A 20,149-nucleotide genomic window follows, 5' to 3' on the forward strand; every position below is an offset into this window, starting at 1 on the left:
GGCAATCCCCAGCAAAAATGCATACAATGGAGGATGCCTGCAGCGGACCACAAGTACCACAATGGACATCCTACACAGGATAGCAATTGTGTGGATGTGATAAGCAGTCAAAATAACATAACAAAAACAGAGACAGGTGCACTATGCGGTCTTACTAACCCTCATACTGATGTAAAATTGAGAATTAGCCAACATATCCTGCTTGGAGGACATGTCTGAGCCCGAGCACCACGCCAAGGTTTCTCAAGTAGCTCGGGAACCTAACGCTGAACCTACTAGTCTGAATGTGCCTTTATTTCCATCCACAGGCAGCATTCTGGTGCACATGTGAGGCCCGGGCTATATCAGCCAGTCTTGGGTGGTGCTCAGAGCTCTCTGCCTCCTCCCATTGTATGCATGGTCACATGCTGGAGGTTACTGAGAGATTGCTTTGAGTCGGACCTTGCGCACCTGTAATTCGCCCACTGGCTCCTGGTATTGCCCATACGGCCCAGGTAGGTTTAGCGTTAGGTTCCCGAGCTACTTGAGAAACCTTGGCGTGGTGCTCGGGCTCAGACATGTCCTCCAAGCAGGATATGTTGGCTAATTCTCAATTTTACATCAGTATGAGGGTTAGTAAGACCGCATAGTGCACCTGTCTCTGTTTTTGTTATGTTATTTTGACTGCTTATCACATCCACACAATTGCTATCCTGTGTAGGATGTCCATTGTGGTACTTGTGGTCCGCTGCAGGCATCCTCCATTGTATGCATTTTTGCTGGGGATTGCCATTAGCAACGGGCCACAAGTGCAGGATCTGCCCCCCCGGTATAGATGCACCACTGCATATGGGGTTGAGCACTTCCTGCTTTTTAATACCACACCAATTTGTAGTTTGTATTGTGACGTCATCGGTGCAGGCGCATTGAGGATGGAGCGGCCGAGCGAGCGTCTTCCCCTCAGTGCGCCTGCGCCGACTGAAGACAGGTACGGCGCAGGTGCCAGATTTTGAATGCAGACAGGGCCAGCAGAGAACAAGCGCATTCGCCCTGTCAATCAACATGAGGAGTGGGCGTCTTTATGGGAGGAGGATGCGGCTGCTACCAGCAAGTAGCCGCCCTACTTGCTGGTAGACAGGTAATTTGCATATAATGAATGTCCGTTTTTTGCATTATCTACTGAACCAAAATGATTAATAACATTATGTATTGATATATCGCAGTATAGGGATTATAAGTACCCCCCCAAAAAATAAAGACTTTAGTGGGGTGACAGAAGCCCTTTAACCCTCAATTGACCTTCTACTAAGCATTCTGTATTAAAGAATGCTATTATTATCCCTTATAACCATGTTATAAGGGAAAATAACACAGTGAATAGACTGTCATCTTAGCAACAATGCGTGAAAATCGCACCACATCCGCACTTGCTTGCGGATGCTTGCGATTTTCACGCAGCCCCATTCACTTCTATGGGTCTGCGTTGCGTGGAAAACGCACAATATAGAGCATGCTGCGATTTTCACGCAACGCACAAGTGATGCGGGAAAATCACCACTCATGTGCGCAGCCCCAATAGAAATGAATGGGTCCGGGTTCAGTGCGGGTGCAATGCGTTCACCTCACGCATTGCACCCGCGCGGAAAACTCGCACATGTGAAAGGGGCCTAAAAGAGATAAAATCTGCAAAAACACAAAATGAAGGGCAGGTGGTAAAAGAAAACAAAACAAATCACAGATTTTTAGACCGTTAACCACCTCCGGACCGCCTAACGCACATGTGCGTTCCGGAGGTGGCAGCCCTGCGCACAGTCACGCATATATGCGTCATCTCGCGAGACGCGAGATTTCCTGTGAACGCGCGCACACAGGCGCGCGCGCTCACAGGAACGGAAGGTAAGCGAGTGGATCTCCAGCATGCCAGCGGCGATCGTTCGCTGGCAGGCTGGAGATCTGAATTTTTTAACCCCTAACAGGTATATTAGACGCTGTTTTCATAACAGCGTCTAATATACCTCCTACCTGGTCCTCTGGTGGTCCCTTTTGTTAGGATCGACCACCAGAGGACTCAGGTAGGTCAGTACAGTCGCACCAAACACCACACTACACTACACTACACTACACCCCCCCCGTCACTTATTAACCCCTTATAAACCCCTGATCACCCATGATCACCCCATATAAACTCCCTGATCACCCCCCTGTCATTGATCACCGCCCTGTCATTGATCACCCCCCTGTCAGGCTCCGTTCAGACGTCCGTATGATTTTTACGGATCCACGGATACATGGATCGGATCCGCAAAACGCATACGGACGTCTAAATGGAGCCTTACAGGGGGGTGATAAATGACAGGCGGGTGATCACCCATATACACTCCCTGATCACCCCCTGTCATTGATCACCCCCCTGTCATTGATCACCCCCCTGTAAGGCTCCATTCAGACGTCCGCATGATTTTTACGGATCCATGGATACATGGATCGGATCCGCAAAACACATGCGGACGTCTGAATGGAGCCTTACAGGGGGGTGATCACCCATATACACTCCCTGATCACCCCCTGTCATTGATCACCCCCCTGTCATTGATCACCCCCCTGTAAGGCTCCATTCAGACGTCCGCATGATTTTTACGGATCCATGGATACATGGATCGGATCCGCAAAACACATGCGGACGTCTGAATGGAGCCTTACAGGGGGGTGATCACCCATATACACTCCCTGATCACCCCCTGTCATTGATCACCCCCCTGTCATTGATCACCCCCCTGTAAGGCTCCATTCAGACGTCCGCATGATTTTTACGGATCCATGGATACATGGATCGGATCCGCAAAACACATGCGGACGTCTGAATGGAGCCTTACAGGGGGTGATCAATGACAGACGGGTGATCACCCATATACACTCCCTGATCACCCCCTGTCATTGATCACCCCCCTGTCATTGATCACCCCCCTGTAAGGCTCCATTCAGACGTCCGCATGTGTTTTGTGGATCCGATCCATGTATCCATGGATCCGTAAAAATCATGCGGATGTCTGAATGGAGCCTTACAGGGGGGGTGATCAGTGACAGGGGGGTGATCACCCTGATCACCCCCTGTCATTGATAACCCCCCTGTAAGGCTCCATTCAGACGTCCGCATGTGTTTTGTGGATCCGATCCATGTATCCATGGATCCGTAAAAAATCATGCGGATGTCTGAATGGAGCCTTACAGGGGGGGTGATCAGTGACAGGGGGGTGATCACCCTGATCACCCCCTGTCATTGATAACCCCCCTGTAAGGCTCCATTCAGACGTCCGCATGTGTTTTGTGGATCCGATCCATGTATCCATGGATCCGTAAAAAATCATGCGGATGTCTGAATGGAGCCTTACAGGGGGGGTGATCAGTGACAGGGGGGTGATCACCCCCTGTCATTGATAACCCCCCTGTAAGGCTCCATTCAGACGTCCGCATGTGTTTTGTGGATCCGATCCATGTATCCATGGATCCGTAAAAAATCATGCGGATGTCTGAATGGAGCCTTACAGGGGGGGTGATCAGTGACAGGGGGGTGATCACCCTGATCACCCCCTGTCATTGATAACCCCCCTGTAAGGCTCCATTCAGACGTCCGCATGTGTTTTGTGGATCCGATCCATGTATCCATGGATCCGTAAAAAATCATGCGGATGTCTGAATGGAGCCTTACAGGGGGGGTGATCAGTGACAGGGGGGTGATCACCCTGATCCCCCCTGTCATTGATAACCCCCCTGTAAGGCTCCATTCAGACGTCCGCATGTGTTTTGTGGATCCGATCCATGTATCCATGGATCCGTAAAAAATCATGCGGATGTCTGAATGGAGCCTTACAGGGGGGGTGATCAGTGACAGGGGGGTGATCACCCTGATCACCCCCTGTCATTGATAACCCCCCTGTAAGGCTCCATTCAGACGTCCGCATGTGTTTTGTGGATCCGATCCATGTATCCATGGATCCGTAAAAAATCATGCGGATGTCTGAATGGAGCCTTACAGGGGGGGTGATCAGTGACAGGGGGGTGATCACCCCCTGTCATTGATAACCCCCCTGTAAGGCTCCATTCAGACGTCCGCATGTGTTTTGCGGATCCGATCCATGGATCCGTAAAAATTATACGGACGTCTGAATGGAGCCTTACCAGGGGGGTGATCAATGACAGGGGGGCGATCCGGGAGTCTATATGGGTGATTACCCCCCTGTCATTGATCACCCCCCTGTCATTGATCACCCCCCTGTCATTGATCACCCCCCCCTGTAAGGCTCCATTCAGACATTTTTTTTGGCACAAGTTAGCGGAAATTTTTTGTTTGTTTTTGTTTTTGTTTTTTCTTACTAAGTCTCATATTCTACTAACTTGTGTCAAAAAATAAAATCTCCCATGAACTCACCATACCCCTCACGGAATCCAAATGCGTAAACATTTTTAGACATTTATATTCCAGACTTCTTCTCACGCTTTAGGGCCCCTAAAAAGCCAGGGCAGTATAAATACCCCACATGTGACCCCATTTCGGAAAGAAGACACCCCAAGGTATTCGCTGAGGGGCATATTGAGTCCATGAAAGATTGACATTTTTGTCCTAAGTTAGCGGAAAGTGAGACTTTGTGAGAAAAAAACCAAAAAAATCAATTTCCGCTAACTTATGCAAAAAATTAAAAATTTCTAGGAACTCGCCAGGCCCCTCATTGAATACCTTGGGGTGTCTTCTTTCCAAAGTGGGGTCACATGTGGGGTATTTATACTGCCCTGGCTTTTTAGGGGCCCGAAAGTGTGAGAAGAAGTCTGGGATCCAAATGTCTAAAAATGCCCTCCTAAAAGGAATTTGGGCCCCTTTGCGCATCTAGGCTGCAAAAAAGTGTCACACATCTGGTATCGCCGTACTCAGGAGAAGTTGGTGAATGTGTTTTGGGGTGTCATTTTACATATACCCATGCTGGGTGAGAAAAATATCTTGGTCAAATGCCAACTTTGTATAAAAAAATAGGAAAAGTTGTCTTTTGCCAAGATATTTCTCTCACCCAGCATGGTTATATGTGAAATGACACCCCAAAACACATTCCCCAACTTCTCCTGAGTACGGCGATACCAGATGTGTGACACTTTTTTGCAGCCAAGGTGGGCAAAGGGGCACATATTCCAAAGTGCACCTTTCGGATTTCACCGGCCATTTTTTACAGATTTTGATTGCAAGGTACTTCTTACACATTTGGGCCCCTAAATTGCCAGGGCAGTATAACTACGCCACAAGTGACACCATTTTGGAAAGAAGACACCCCAAGGTATTCCGTGAGGGGCACGGCGAGTTCCTAGAATTTTTTATTTTTTGTCACAAGTTAGCGGAAAATGATGATTTTTCTTTTTTTTTCTTTTTTCCTTACAAAGTCTCATATTCCACTAACTTGCGACAAAAAAAAAAAAATTCTAGGAACTCGCCGTGCCCCTCACGGAATACCTTGGGGTGTCTTCTTTCCAAAATGGGGTCACTTGTGGCGTAGTTATACTGCCCTGGCAATTTAGGGGCCCAAATGTGTGCGAAGAACTTTGCAATCAAAATGTGTAAAAAATGACCGGTGAAATCCAAAAGGTGCACTTTGGAATATGTGCCCCTTTGCCCACCTTGGCAGCAAAAAAGTGTCACACATCTGGTATCGCCGTACTCAGGAGAAGTTGGGGAATGTGTTTTGGGGTGTCATTTTACATATACCCATGCTGGGTGAGAAAAATATCTTGGTCAAATGCCAACTTTGTATAAAAAAATGGGAAAAGTTGTCTTTTGCCAAGATATTTCTCTCATCCAGCATGGGTATATGTAAAATGACACCCCAAAACACATTCCCCAACTTCTCCTGAGTACAGCGATACCAGATGTGTGACACTTTTTTGCTGCCAAGGTGGGCAAAGGGGCACATATTCCAAAGTGCACCTTTCAGATTTTGCAGGCCATTTTTTACAGATTTTGATTGCAAAGTACTTCTCACACATTTGGGCCCCTAAATTGCCAGGGCAGTATAACTACGCCACAAGTGACCCCATTTTGGAAAGAAGACACCCCAAGGTATTCCGTGAGGGGCATGGCGAGTTCCTAGAATTTTTTATTTTTTGTCGCAAGTTAGTGGAATATGAGACTTTGTAAGGAAAAAAGAGAAAAAAAAAAATCATCATTTTCCGCTAACTTGTGACAAAAAATAAAAAATTCTAGGAACTCGCCATGCCCCTCACGGAATACCTTGGGGTGTCTTCTTTCCAAAATGGGGTCACTTGTGGCGTAGTTATACTGCCCTGGCAATTTAGGGGCCCAAATGTGTGAGAAGTACCTTGCAATCAAAATGTGTAAAAAATGGCCTGTGAAATCCGAAAGGTGCTCTTTGGAATATGTGCCCCTTTGCCCACCTTGGCAGCAAAAAAGTGTGACACATCTGGTATCGCCGTACTCAGGAGAAGTTGGGGAATGTGTTTTGGGGTGTCATTTTACATATACCCATGCTGGATGAGAGAAATATCTTGGCAAAAGACAACTTTTCCAATTTTTTTATACAAAGTTGGCATTTGACCAAGATATTTTTCTCACCCAGCATGGGTATATGTAAAATGACACCCCAAAACACATTCCCCAACTTCTCCTGAGTACGGCGATACCAGATGTGTGACACTTTTTTGCTGCCAAGGTGGGCAAAGGGGCACATATTCCAAAGTGCACCTTTTGGATTTCACCGGTCATTTTTTACACATTTTGATTGCAAAGTTCTTCTCACACATTTGGGCCCCTAAATTGCCAGGGCAGTATAACTACGCCACAAGTGACCCCATTTTGGAAAGAAGACACCCCAAGGTATTCCGTGAGGGGCATGGAGAGTTCCTAGAATTTTTTATTTTTTGTTGCAAGTTAGTGGAATATGAGACTTTGTAAGAAAAAATAAAAATAAAAAATCATCATCATTTTCCGCTAACTTGTGACAAAAAATAAAAAGTTCTATGAACTCACTATGCCCATCAGCGAATACCTTAGGGTGTCTACTTTCCGAAATGGGGTCATTTGTGGGGGGTTTCTACTGTTTGGGCATTGTAGAACCTCAGGAATCATGACAGGTGCTCAGAAAGTCAGAGCTGTTTCAAAAAGCTCAAATTCACATTTTTGTACCATAGTTTGTAAATGCTATAACTTTTACCCAAACCATTTTTTTTTTGCCCAAACATTTTTTTTTTATCAAAGACATGTAGAACAATAAATTTGGCGAAAAATTTATATATGGATGTCGTTTTTTTTGCAAAATTTTACAGCTGAAAGTGAAAAATGTCATTTTTTTGCTAAAAAATCGTTACATTTTGATTAATAACAAAAAATAGTAAAAATGTCAGCAGCAATAAAATACCACCAAATGAAAGCTCCATTAGTGAGAAGAAAAGGAGGTAAAATTCATTTGGGTGGTAAGTTGCATGACCGAGCGATAAACGGTGAAAGGAGTGTAGTGCCGAAGTGTAAAAAGTGCTCTGGTCATGAAGGGGGTTTCACCTAGCGGGGCTGAAGTGGTTAAAATAGGGTTATGTGATCCAGCCAGAACATAAAAACGGTACCTTTGTGGTAGAAAACGGACTTTTCTTTTTGCCGAAAATGAACTTATAAGATTATGTTCTGAGCCCTCTCAAGTGCCCAGGGCGGTCTCTCAATCCTCGGAGCCCCAGGCAGGCACCTCCTAAACGGCTCATAACCCCGCCCTCCGTGCGCCTCTGCCCGCCCGTTTACTCCCCTCCCCTGTCCTTTTCCACTGCCGCTGTGCGGTCCAAATCCTAGCGGGCGCATACGATTTGGACCGCACAGCCGCAGTGGAAAAGGACAGGGGAGGGGAGTAAACGGGCGGGCAGAGGCGCACGGAGGGCGGGGTTATGAGCCGTTTAGGAGGTGCCTGCCTGGGGCTCCGAGGATTGAGAGACCGCCCTGGGCACTTGAGAGGGCTCAGAACATAATCTTATAAGTTCATTTTCGGCAAAAAGAAAAGTCCGTTTTCTAACACAAAGGTACCGTTTTTATGTTCTGGGTAGATCACATAACCCTATTTTAACGGTCTAACATGCTAAAATGTGGTGACAGACTCCCTTTAAATATATAAATGCTAAAAAACTAAGGTCAGAGCAGGTAGGTTCCCTAAATAACAGTAAAGGAGGGATTGTCACTGAAGATTGGGAAAAGGCAGAGTTACTAAATGGGGTTTTTAGCTCTGTTTGTAAAAAAGAAGAGAAAGGAGCTGATATTGATGTTGCCAGGGCTGTTAGTACATCCAGTAATATACTCAACAGGATAACTGTACTGTAGATATGGTCCAAGCTAAGTTAAATAAGGTAAATGTGAACAAGGCTCCAGGTCCAGATGGATTACACCCAAGAGTTCTTAAAGAACTCTGTTCAGTTATTGCTGTGCAGAATTTTTAGAGATCCTCTGGCGCTTGGTTCAGTGCCAAGCGACTGATGCAAGGTGAATGTGGTGCCAGAGTCTTGCTTTACTTAGTACAACATAGGAGTTGTAGTACATCCAGTATTAATTGTATACAGTACAATCTCTCTCCCCAGATTATGAGGTATGGTGGCTGGCAAAGGGGCAGATAATGGCGCCTCTGGTATGCTATCTTGCTGGTGCCTCTCTTCTGAACTTCTGGCTAACAGCTGTAAGCGGCCAGCGATTGGCTGCGGTGGCGTCAAACAGGAAGTTTACCTCCAAGGAGCGCAGTGGAGCACCCAAGGCTGGGGAGAGAAGATGCTAGGAACCAGTGCCGGAAAGCAGGTAAGTATGCTTCTTTTCACAGATCTGCGTATGAAGTTGTTGCCAAAACCAGCCCTAAAGGTGCACAACCCCTATAAGTGTGACTAGCACCATTTGCTTTAAACTTGTCTCACTTCAGCAAATAGCATTTATCATGCAGAGAAAGTTAATACAAGGCACTTACTAATGTATTGTGATTGTCCATATTGCCTCCTTCGCTGGCTTCATTTATTTTTCCGTCACATTATACACTGCTCGTATCCAGGGGTTATGACCATCCTACAATACAGCAGCAGTAGTTGTGCTTGCACACTAGAGGAAAAATCGCCAATCTCTGTGTTGGCTGGGACCGTGGAAGACGGCGCTTTTTCTTACAGTGTGCAAGCACAACCACCACTGCTGGATTGCAGGGTGGACATAACCCCTGGATACGAGCACCAGCCTATTCGCACTCCATCTGTCTTGGCCACCAGAGAGGCCTGTGCTTTTTTCTATAGTGTGCAAGCACAACCACCACTGCTGCCGGATTACAAGGTGGTCGTAACCATGGAAACGAGCAGTGTATAATGTAATGGAAAAATGAATCCAGCCAGCAAAGGAGGCAATATGGACAATCACAATACATTAGTAAGTGCCTTGTATTAACTTTATCTACATGATAAATGCCATTTGCTGAAGTGACATGACCCCTTTAAGGCCACATGCACACCAGTGTGGGCGAACGCACATAAGATCCGCATGAATTTTCGTGCGGATTTATGTGTGTTTCTGAAGCATATCCGCACCAAAATCCAGAATGTCTAACAGCGGTTTTGGTGCAGATTTAATGCGTTTTTGCTGCAGATCTCGCCCTTTCATTTAAAAGGGTGAAATCCGCAGCTAAAACCACAAACATAATTCACAGGCTATTAAATTTGGATTTTCAATTTCCGCACAGAAAAAATGCACAACGTGTACGTGACATATGTGTAATATCATACACTCTGCTGGCACCGTAATACGCTGTGGTTTTTTCCCCCTTGCGAATGCGCACGGAAAAACTGAACGTATTCTGCAATATGTGCAGATGACCTAATAGGTCTGTGTGCGATGCAGGAGCAGTCTGGATAATTACTGCCACCAGGCATTTAGACTACATGCACACGACCTTGCCGTGTTTTGCAGTCCGCAAATTGTGGATCCGCAAAACACCGATTTGCGTAATGGGCCGCCCATAATAGAAATGCCAATTCTTGTCTGCAAAACGGACAAGAATAAGACATGTTCTATTTATTTATTTTTTTGCGGGTCCATGGAACGGAGCTACAGATGCGGAGAGCACACGGAGTGCTGTCCGCATCTTTTGCGGCCCCATTGAAGTGAATAGATCCGCATCCAGACTCAAACTACTGGAGTGGCGGCATGCCTGCTCGACCTCTGCTCCATTTACTTGGGGGACTTGTTCATGAATTTCCCAGCCGTTGGACTCCCACCAATCAGATTGTTATTCCATGTCCTGTGGACAGGAGATACGTTTATATGGAGAGCTGCCACAGTAAATGCAGCTCCTGTCTAAGAGTATGTCGCCAGTAATCCTGCACCTCCACAGATACTGAACAAGCAGGGAATGCTGGGAGATTTCATCTCTAAAGCCTATGTATTTGGGACCACTGCACCCCATTCTTTGTTAGAACGTCATACGATGCAATACACCTCTCACTCCTCTATTTCTCTCCAGCATATCTCACCATGCTGTAGTGCAGCACATGGTAACTTGTTCCACTGAACAGTATTTCATATCCCATTCCCCTGCAGAATATTTCACCCCCTACTTTAGCAGGACATTCCTTTCCTTGTAGAATATGTCCCATCTACTGGCAGAGTATTACATATTAATCCCATGCAGAACATTGCACCCTCTTATGGAGCAATATATTGGACCCTATTTCCTTGCAGAGCATTTCATGTTGTTACCCTGTTGCACAGGGGTTGTCATATGTGATTAAGCCTTCCCTGACACCCCCTGCTATGCCATCTGGATCTCCAACCGGGGAAAAATTCTAATTGTGTCTAAGCTGGCTTTATCACAGAGATACATTTAGCCCCAGTCACATGTTTGGGCTCGCTTCCCTAGATTCACGAAAAAGTGTCTATTTTTATCTGGGAGAGCATGTCAGTGTCATCTAGTGAAGACAGGGCCTGGTGCTTAAATACAGACTGTTACCATCCTATACAGCGGAGAAAGATAAAACCGCAGAAAACACTGAACTTTTCTTAAAATAGACACACAAGGTAGGCGGCTATTTTATCATTAGGGGCTGCATCAAGATCTTACTTATAACAAAGAATTCGGGTGAGTGATGTATATAATGATTATTAGCCTGTGCTCAGGATGAAATGAATCTTAGTTCTTCTGATCACATCTCTCCTGTCTGATCAATCTTCCCTCTCTTAATCACTCTGTCCTCTTCTGATCATTCTCCCCTCTCCTGATCACTCTCTCCTGATCACTCCCTCTTCTCCTGATCACTCTCCCCTCTCCTGATCACTCTCTCCTGATCACTCCCTCTTCTCCTGATCACTCTCCCCTCTCCTGATCATTCTTCCCTCCCCTGAACACTCTCTCCTGATCACTCCCTCTTCTCCTGATCACTCTCCCCTCTCCTGATCATTCTTCCCTCCCCTGATCACTCTCTCCTGATCACTCCCTCTTCTCCTGATCACTCTCCCTTCTCCTGATCACTCTCCCCTCTCCTGATCATTCTCTCCTGATCACTCCCTCTTCCCCTGATCACTCTCCCTTCTCCTGATCACTCTCCCTTCTCCTGATCACTCTCCCTTCTCCTGATCACTCTCCCCTCTCCTGATCACTCTCCCCTCACCTGATCACTGTCCCCATTCTTAATTATTGTGTTCTCCTGATTATTCTCCCCTTTCCTTATCACTCTTCCCTCTCCTGATCACTCTCCCCTCTTCTGATCATTCTCCCCTCTCCTGATCACTCTCTCCTGATCACTCCCTCTTCTCCTGATCACTCTCCCCTCTCCTGATCACTCTCTCCTGATCACTCCCTCTTCTCCTGATCACTCTCCCCTCTCCTGATCATTCTTCCCTCCCCTGATCACTCTCTCCTGATCACTCCCTCTTCTCCTGATCACTCTCCCTTCTCCTGATCACTCTCCCCTCTCCTGATCATTCTCTCCTGATCACTCCCTCTTCCCCTGATCACTCTCCCTTCTCCTGATCACTCTCCCTTCTCCTGATCACTCTCCCCTCTCCTGATCACTCTCCCCTCACCTGATCACTGTCCCCGTTCTTAATTATTGTGTTCTTCTGATTATTCTCCCCTTTCCTTATCACTCTTCCCTCTCCTGATCACTGTCTCCTCTTCTGATCATTCTCCTCTTTCCTGATCACTCTCCCCTCTCCTGATAATTCTCCCCTCTCCTGATAATTCTCCCCTCTCCTGATCACTCTCTCCTCGCCTGATCACTCTCCCTTTGCCTGATAACTCTCCCTTTGCCTGATAACTCTCCCTTTGCCTGATCACTCTCCCTGTTCTTAATTATTCTGTTCTCCTGATTATTCTCCCTTCTTCTAATCACTCTCCCCTCTCCTGATCACTCTCTCCCTCTCCAGATCACTCTCCCCTTTCTAAATGAATCTGTTCTCCTGATCACTCTCCCCTCTCCTGATCACTCTCTCCCTCTCCAGATCACTCTCCCCTTTCTAAATGAATCTGTTCTCCTGATCATTCTCCCCTCTCCTGATCACTGTCTCCTCTCCTGGCTACTCTTCCCCTCTCCTGATCACTCTCCCATCTCCAGATCACTTTCCCCTCTCCTGATCAATTCTGCTGTCTCTAGATCACTCTTTCCTCTTCAAATCACTCTCCCTTCTCCTGATTAGGGCTCATGTACATGACTTATCGGCCTGAAAAATAAAGTCTGTGTGTCTGCCTGACTGCGGCTTCCCTGAACTGACTGTAGTAAGTTTTGATACACTCAGTTTGCATCTGATCGCATATCTTTTCTACAGAACTGTAAGTTCAGTAGAAGAGATCAGCAATTAGATATGAATTGGCTGCATCATTAGACACTATGATACAGTCAGTTCAATTCAGGGGAGTTTCGGTCGGCCCAGGAGATCCGGCAGACACATGGACCATGTTTCCTGGGCCGATCACGGTCATGTGCATGATCACTCTGCTCTCCTGATCACTCTTCCCTCTCCTGATCACTCTTCCCTCTCTGATCATTCTTCTCTCTCCTGATCACTCTTCCCTCTCTGATCATTTCCCCTCTGATCACTCTACTCTATCTGGATCACTCTTTCCTCCCTTCAGATCACTCTTTCCTCTCCAAATTACTATCCCCACTCCTGAATACTTTGCTCTCTTGATCACTATGCTATCCTGATCACTTGTCTCTCCTTATCACTTTCCTGATCACTCTTCCCTCTCCTGATCATTCTCCCCTCGCCTGATCATTCTCCCATCTCCTGATCACTCTACTCTATTTGGATCACTCTATCTGGATCACTCTTTCCTCCAGATCACTCTTTCCTCTCCAAATTACTATCCCCACTCCTGATTACTTTGCTCTCTTGATCACTATGCTATCATGATTACTTTGCTCTCCTGATCACTCTCCCCTTGTCTGATCATTTTCCCCTTTCTTGATTAATCTGTTTTCCTGATCACCCTCCCCCTCTCCTGATCACTGTACTCTATCCTCCCTTCAGATCACTATTTCCTCTCCAAACAGGGGCGGATTGGCCATAGACCCTACAGTAAAATTTTCCGGCGGGCCGATGCCCAGTAGGCGACTCAACGGCCACACACCACATGTGTCCTCCTTAACTCAACTGTATTATCATGCTCATGACAGTGATTACACTCCCCTCGCCTGATCACTGTCCCCTCGTCTGACCACTCTCCCCTCCCCTGATCACTTACATCATTCCTGATAACTCAAAGACTGCACCGTCTTGAAGATCCTCCTAGTGCTGATCACCTGGTCCTCTTGGTTCAAATGGCCCATGCTATCTTATAGCTAGACAAGAGAGCAGCTTATGACAGCAGGTTTACTGACCACTCTTGGCTACTGTGAATATTCCCAGTTTTCCTGCCTAGGCTAAGTTTACATGGGCATATGCTGTTAGGATCGTCTATCACAGATCACACTCACCTAATGTCACGACCCTTGGTCATGGTCGTGACTCCTTGGGAGCCGCATGCAGTTACCCGCGGTTTTGGTGTTGTGTCAACCGCAGCTGGGGGCACTTAGGGGTTTGCCTCAGGTGCGGTTGCCGCGGACCCAGGGTCGTGACACCTAATCACTTTTAACTTTGCTAAGAGACCTTCTAATCATTATCAGCTCTCCTACTTACCCTCTTCTGTCGTGATCACTCTCAGTTTTCCTGGTCATTTTAAGCTCTTCTTTTTATTCTCTTCACTCCTGATCTCCATTAGCTCTCCTGATCATTCTCTGGTCTCCAGATCTCACTCTTCTCTCCTGATTGCACTCTGCTCTCTTGATCACTCTCTCCACTGATGACCACTCTCTGTTCTCTTGATCACTCTCTCCTCTGTTGACTACTCTGTGCTCTTTTGATCACTTTCTCCTCTGCTGACCACTCTCTGCTCTTTTAATGATTCTTTCCTCTACTGACCACTCTGTGCTGATTTGATCACGCTCTCCTCTGCTGACCATTCTCTGCCCTTTCGATGATTCTCTCCTCTGTTGACCACTCTGTACTGATTTGATCACTCTCTCCTCTTTTGATCACTCTCTCCTCTGCTGACCACTCTCTTTTCATTACTCTCTCCTCTGCTGAACACACTCTACACTTCTGATCACTCTCTCCTCTCTTGATCACTATCCTCTATCTTGATCACTCTCTCCTCTGGTCTACCAACCACTATCACATCTTCTTATTATTCTCATCACTCCTAATTACCCTCACTTCTCCTGACCACTCTCTTCTACTACAAATAACAGAAATGACCACCCTGGAGCAATAACATGAGTTGGTCTCTAGTCACCATTAAACCATGACACGATGTCCTCAGCCGTGTTCCTCTGAGTTAACCATGAGGTGGCCTGATATGCAGGAGCAACAACCAAGACCAAAAAGTGGAGGCACATCTTGTAATGTTCTCTGAGGACAAACATAAAAGAAATCCACAAAAAATAATAATAATTAATATGACCCAACCATTTTCCGTTTATAACAGGATAACAAGTTGGCAGAGCTGTGATTGGATCACAGGGGCGAGGATTGAGCTTTTCCTCCTCTGTATAAATAGATATTGTATTCAAAGGGTTCTGGTGAGAATGGAGATATTTGTAAAACAAAGAAATGAATCTTGGCATTATATGTAGAGTGGTAGCGATGTAATCCAAGACAACGCTATATTCCAACGTAGCGCCAGTGACAGCACTTAACTCTTTAATAATCTGCCGCCACCAGATTGCAAGGCCTTTGCCTCCTGGTCTGCCTTTTCACAACACACCGTTGTGCAAAAAATTTTACAAAACGTTTTTTTTTTATTATATATTCCAATTCAGCCAAGATTCAGAAGCCATAATGTGGCGGTGAGAAGCCTGGGAGCGGCCGTGTAGGGAGCTGTCCGAGTGCTGAATCAGAGTGTGCGTCTATGCCCTGTGGTCAGATAGGAGGCCGGAGACAGATGTGCTCTCTGCTCTCAATGTGCTGACTCAATTAGACCATAGAAGCCTGGCTCAGTAATACCCCCTCCCGGGCTCCCTCTTGTAATCGCTTCATGGATGACGTTAACCCATTCCTTGCCTGGTTCCTGGAGCACACGACAGAATAACAGCTCCCATGGTACTCTGGCTCAGCACCCTCAAAGCATCTAGAGATAAATGGAAGAAGCTCTGTGGGTGTACTACAGCCTTTACCAAATGCCTCGTTTTCATCGGTGTGTAGGACGGTCACTCATCAGACAATTAACTTGTTCTTGTCTAGTTGAGTTATGATACAATAATCCCTTCTAGGCTCAATTATATCAAAGGCACAGAGCATAGCAGATCCTGGAACATGATAATATATATATAATGCATAGCTAAACAGAACACAGGTTAGCCATGGCGCGGCATAATAATAATAATAATAATTTAACACCAAATAATAAACTCGGATGCCAAAGAAAGACACTACCACTTAAGATTGCCCCTTGTGCACATTCAATTGCAATGGGGAGAAACAACCCCCACCTTAGATGCAGGATAAGAGAAGGGCGATGTGGAATGACAAGAAATGATGGTACCATGTGTAGCGCGCCGACCCTGCAGCCGCCTCCCCCCAGCGCCGTTTCGCCTCGCAGGCTTCTTCTTCTGTTATCCTGCATCTAAGGCGGGGGTTGTTTCTCCCCATTGCAGTTTAATGTGCGCAAGGAGCAATCTTAAGTGGTAGTGTCTTTTTTTGTTAAGTTGTTCCATTTGTTGTGGCTGGCCGTCTCTGCAGCCCCCTCAGGATCCTCATCTGGGAAGGGGGGGGTCTCAACTGCTGCTTATTGCTTCCATGTTTTAATATGTACTTAGTGTGTATTTAATAAAGAATTTTGGTATTTATTCTGTATGGAAGCTATTAGTTTTTTTATGTAGGTTGTAATAATAATAATAATAATTGTAAAATCTATTTCTGGATTAGGATTAACCCCTTGTGATATCATAATAGATAGATTAAAAAAAAAAAAAAAAACTGCTTTTAATTTATTAGAATTCAAATATATGAAACTTATGCCAACACATTATCCCCATCACTGTGCCAGATTGTACCAGAAAAATAATTATGTTTTAACCACTTCAGTACTGGAGGGTTTAACAACCTTTTCCTGTTTTTTACGTTGCCCCATATAATTTTCATCTTTCCGTTTGGCGTAGCTCTACGAGGGCGTGTTTTTTTGCAGGATGGGTTGTATTTTTCAGTTTAACTATTTTGGGGTACATATAACTTGACATTTATTAACCTTTTGTGAGAAAAAGAAAGAAACACCAATTCTGCCATTTTTTTTTTTTGCCTTTTAAATTGACGTCTTTCACCCTACAGCATAAATAATGTATTATAATGTATTGCCTTTATCCTGCAGGTCAATACAATTACAGCGATACTGAATGTCTATACTTTTTTAGCACTGTTGCTCAAAAATAGCACATTTCAAGGGGAAAAAAATGTTTCACATTACCTTAAAGACGTTTTTTTTTTTTTTCATTCTTCATCAATCAATATAGCTGTGTCCTTGCTTTGTTAGGCCTATTGCACACGACCGTATGGCTTTTTCAGTGTTTTGCGGTCCGTTTTTCATGGATCCGTTGTTCCGTTTTTTGTTTCCGTTGTGTTTCCGTTTCTGTTCCGTTTTTCCGTTCCGTTTTTCTGTATGGCATATACAGTATACAGTAATTACATAGATTAAATTGGGCTGGGCATAACATTTTCAATAGATGGTTCAGGAAAAAACGGAACGGAAACGGAAGACATACGGATGCATTTCCGTATGTGTTCCGTTTTTTTTGCGGATCCATTGACTTGAATGGAGCCACGGACTGTGATTTGCGGGCAATAATAGGACATGTTCTATGTTAAAACGGAACGGAAAAACGGAAATACGGAAACGGAATGCATACGGAGTACATTCCGTTTTTTTTGCGGAACCATTGAAATGAATGGTTCCGTATACGGACCGTATACGGAACGCAAAAAACGGCCAGTAAACGGGAAAAAAAAACGGCCGTGTGCAATAGGCCTTAGACTGAGTGATTTTTTTAAATAAAACAAAACATTTTTTTAATAAAGTTTATTTATTTTTCTTATTACGGGACTTGACACTCTGATTGTATCTATCATGCTTTGGTATACTCAGCAACAAAGTGACAGGCAATCTATTAGGCTGTGCCTTTGGCGTGGCCTAATAGGCATATGGCCATGGCAGACTCGGTAGTCTTTGTTTTACCACCTGCTGCCATGACAACCATCCGCTCCCAGTGATCATGTTGCAGGGTGCAGATGGTGTCCCAGAGGGAGCCTCCTCCCTCTGTCTAACCACCTAGATGCTGTGATTGCATTTGACAGCAGCGTCTAATTGGTTAATGCAGCGATGCCATCCTGCTCTGACTTCCCTGTGAAAGCTGCTGTATAGTGCAGCAGCGGTCACAGGGCTCAGAAGCGCCATCCAGTGGCAGCACGCTGTAAATCCAGCTGCCATTGAACAGATAATTAGCTGTATAGTCTTCATTTTAATTCACTGAGTTATAGAGTTTAAAATAAAAATTGAATTTTTTTGTTCCCCTAAAATGAAATTCATTAAAATTAAATGCTTACAACGGTGCACACAGAAGTAAAAATGGTCCCAAAAATCTGCCTGCATCGATGCAAAATGCCAAAATGAAGAATAAAAAAAAATGGCTGTACAATAACCTGGTCCTAAAGAGGTTTTCAGGTTTTATTTACTGTTAGCAAAGCCCAATTATTACATAATGAAACGTTCTCCAACTTTGTAACTGTTTTTGTGTTTCAAATCCTTCCTTTTCAATAACACTGCTTGCTGTCATATAAGGCCTAGTTCACACGACCGTATGGCTTTTTCAGTGTTTTGCGGTCCATTTTTCACGGATCCGTTTTTCAGTTTTTTGTTTCCGTTGTGCTTCCATTTCTGTTCCGTTTTTCCGTTCCGTTTTTCCGGTCCGTTTTCCGTATGCCATGTACAGTATACAGTAATTACATAGAAAAAATTGGGCTGAGCATAACATTTTCAATAGATGGCTCAGAAAAAACTAAACTGATACGGAAGACATACGGATGCATTTCCGTATGTGTTCCGTTTTTTTGGCGGACCCATTGACTTGAATGGAGCCACGACCCGTGATTTACGGCCAAATATAGGACAAGCTCTATCTTTCAATGGAAGGAAATACGGAAACGGAATGCATACGGAACACATTCCGTTTTTTTGGCGGAACCATTGAAATAAATTGTTCCGTATACGGACCGTATACGGAACACAAAAAAATGGCCCGTACACTCGCAAAAAAAACGTTTGTGTGAACTTGGCCTAAGGGATAGGCGTCTGATCTGCTGGGGCCCCCAACGAACAGAACAGAGGGGCCCTGTGTTCCTTATTTGAATGGCGTGTTGTGCATCCAATTGTATGTGACTGCTTAGGCTACTTTCACACTTGCGTTGTTGTTTTCCGTTATTGAGATCCGACAGGGGGACATCTCAATAACGGAAAAAAAACACGTCTCAGTTTAGTTCTCATGCATTCTGAATGGAAAGAGATCCGTTCAGGATGCATCAGGATGTCTTCCGTTCCGGCAGCATTCCATTTTGCGTCAGGACACCAAACCGCGGCACTGAAAACAATGTAAGCTAATGGTGACAGATCCATTTTTTTAGGAGCCTAAAAAAACGGATCCGTCACCCATTGACTTTCAGTATATTTAGTGACTGATCCTTTTTTTCCGTTTTGATTTCACACAACCGCATCCTAATGGAACGGATGCATCCTGATGTGCAAAATCAAAACGGATCCATTTAATTCCGGTAATGAGATCCTCTGCCATATCTCAATACCGGAATTAACAACGCAAGTGTGAAAGAGACCTTACCTCTGGCGGTCGTATAAGGGGGTAAGTGTCTGTCCTGGGACAACAGATAAGGAGACTGAGATGCCGAGATTTTCCTTCTGACCTATTGATGTCTATTATTCTTCAGGAACTGGTGTAATGTGAAAAATCCGTCACCATTATGATTTCATTTACTGCTCATTTGTGATGTGGGCGATTCATGTAGTTATTATTACAGTAAATATCTCGTCTCATGGTCTCTGGTGGTTTCATCAGTGGAAACCTCTAGCCCAAGGAGGAAATGACTACTAAAATATTCATCACCAGCGACTCCTGGAGAAGAGGAATCAGTAAGTATTATAATGGAACAGTCATCTCATACAGTACAGAAATAATGGAAGGGCTTGTCTGGGGGAAGGGGAGAAACATGGCTGCTTTCTTCCAACAACAGTGCCACACCTGTCCACAGGTTGTGTGTGGTATTGCTGCCCTGCCCTATTCACGTCAATGAACTCAAGCTGCAAAATCAGACATAACCCATCAGGGGTGGACTGATCAATGCCCAGGGGGTTGCCTGAGCTTTCCTCATGGCTGCCGGCCAGGTACATAATGATCCAAACCTCTCTGCATTAATAAATGCTAGGAGCATCAGGTACTTATGCACCTGGCCAGCACTCACAGTTGCCCTCCTGAATTCAAATGTATCCCCCTCATCATGACAGTGATACAGTTGAATTATGAGACATGGGCTTCAATATTTTATGCTGCACTGTATTATTTGGTTCTGCTGCAGCCAGGGGCGTAACTACCA

The sequence above is a fragment of the Bufo gargarizans genome, chromosome 1 (assembly GCF_014858855.1).
Source record: "Bufo gargarizans isolate SCDJY-AF-19 chromosome 1, ASM1485885v1, whole genome shotgun sequence".
Taxonomy (NCBI): domain Eukaryota; kingdom Metazoa; phylum Chordata; class Amphibia; order Anura; family Bufonidae; genus Bufo; species Bufo gargarizans.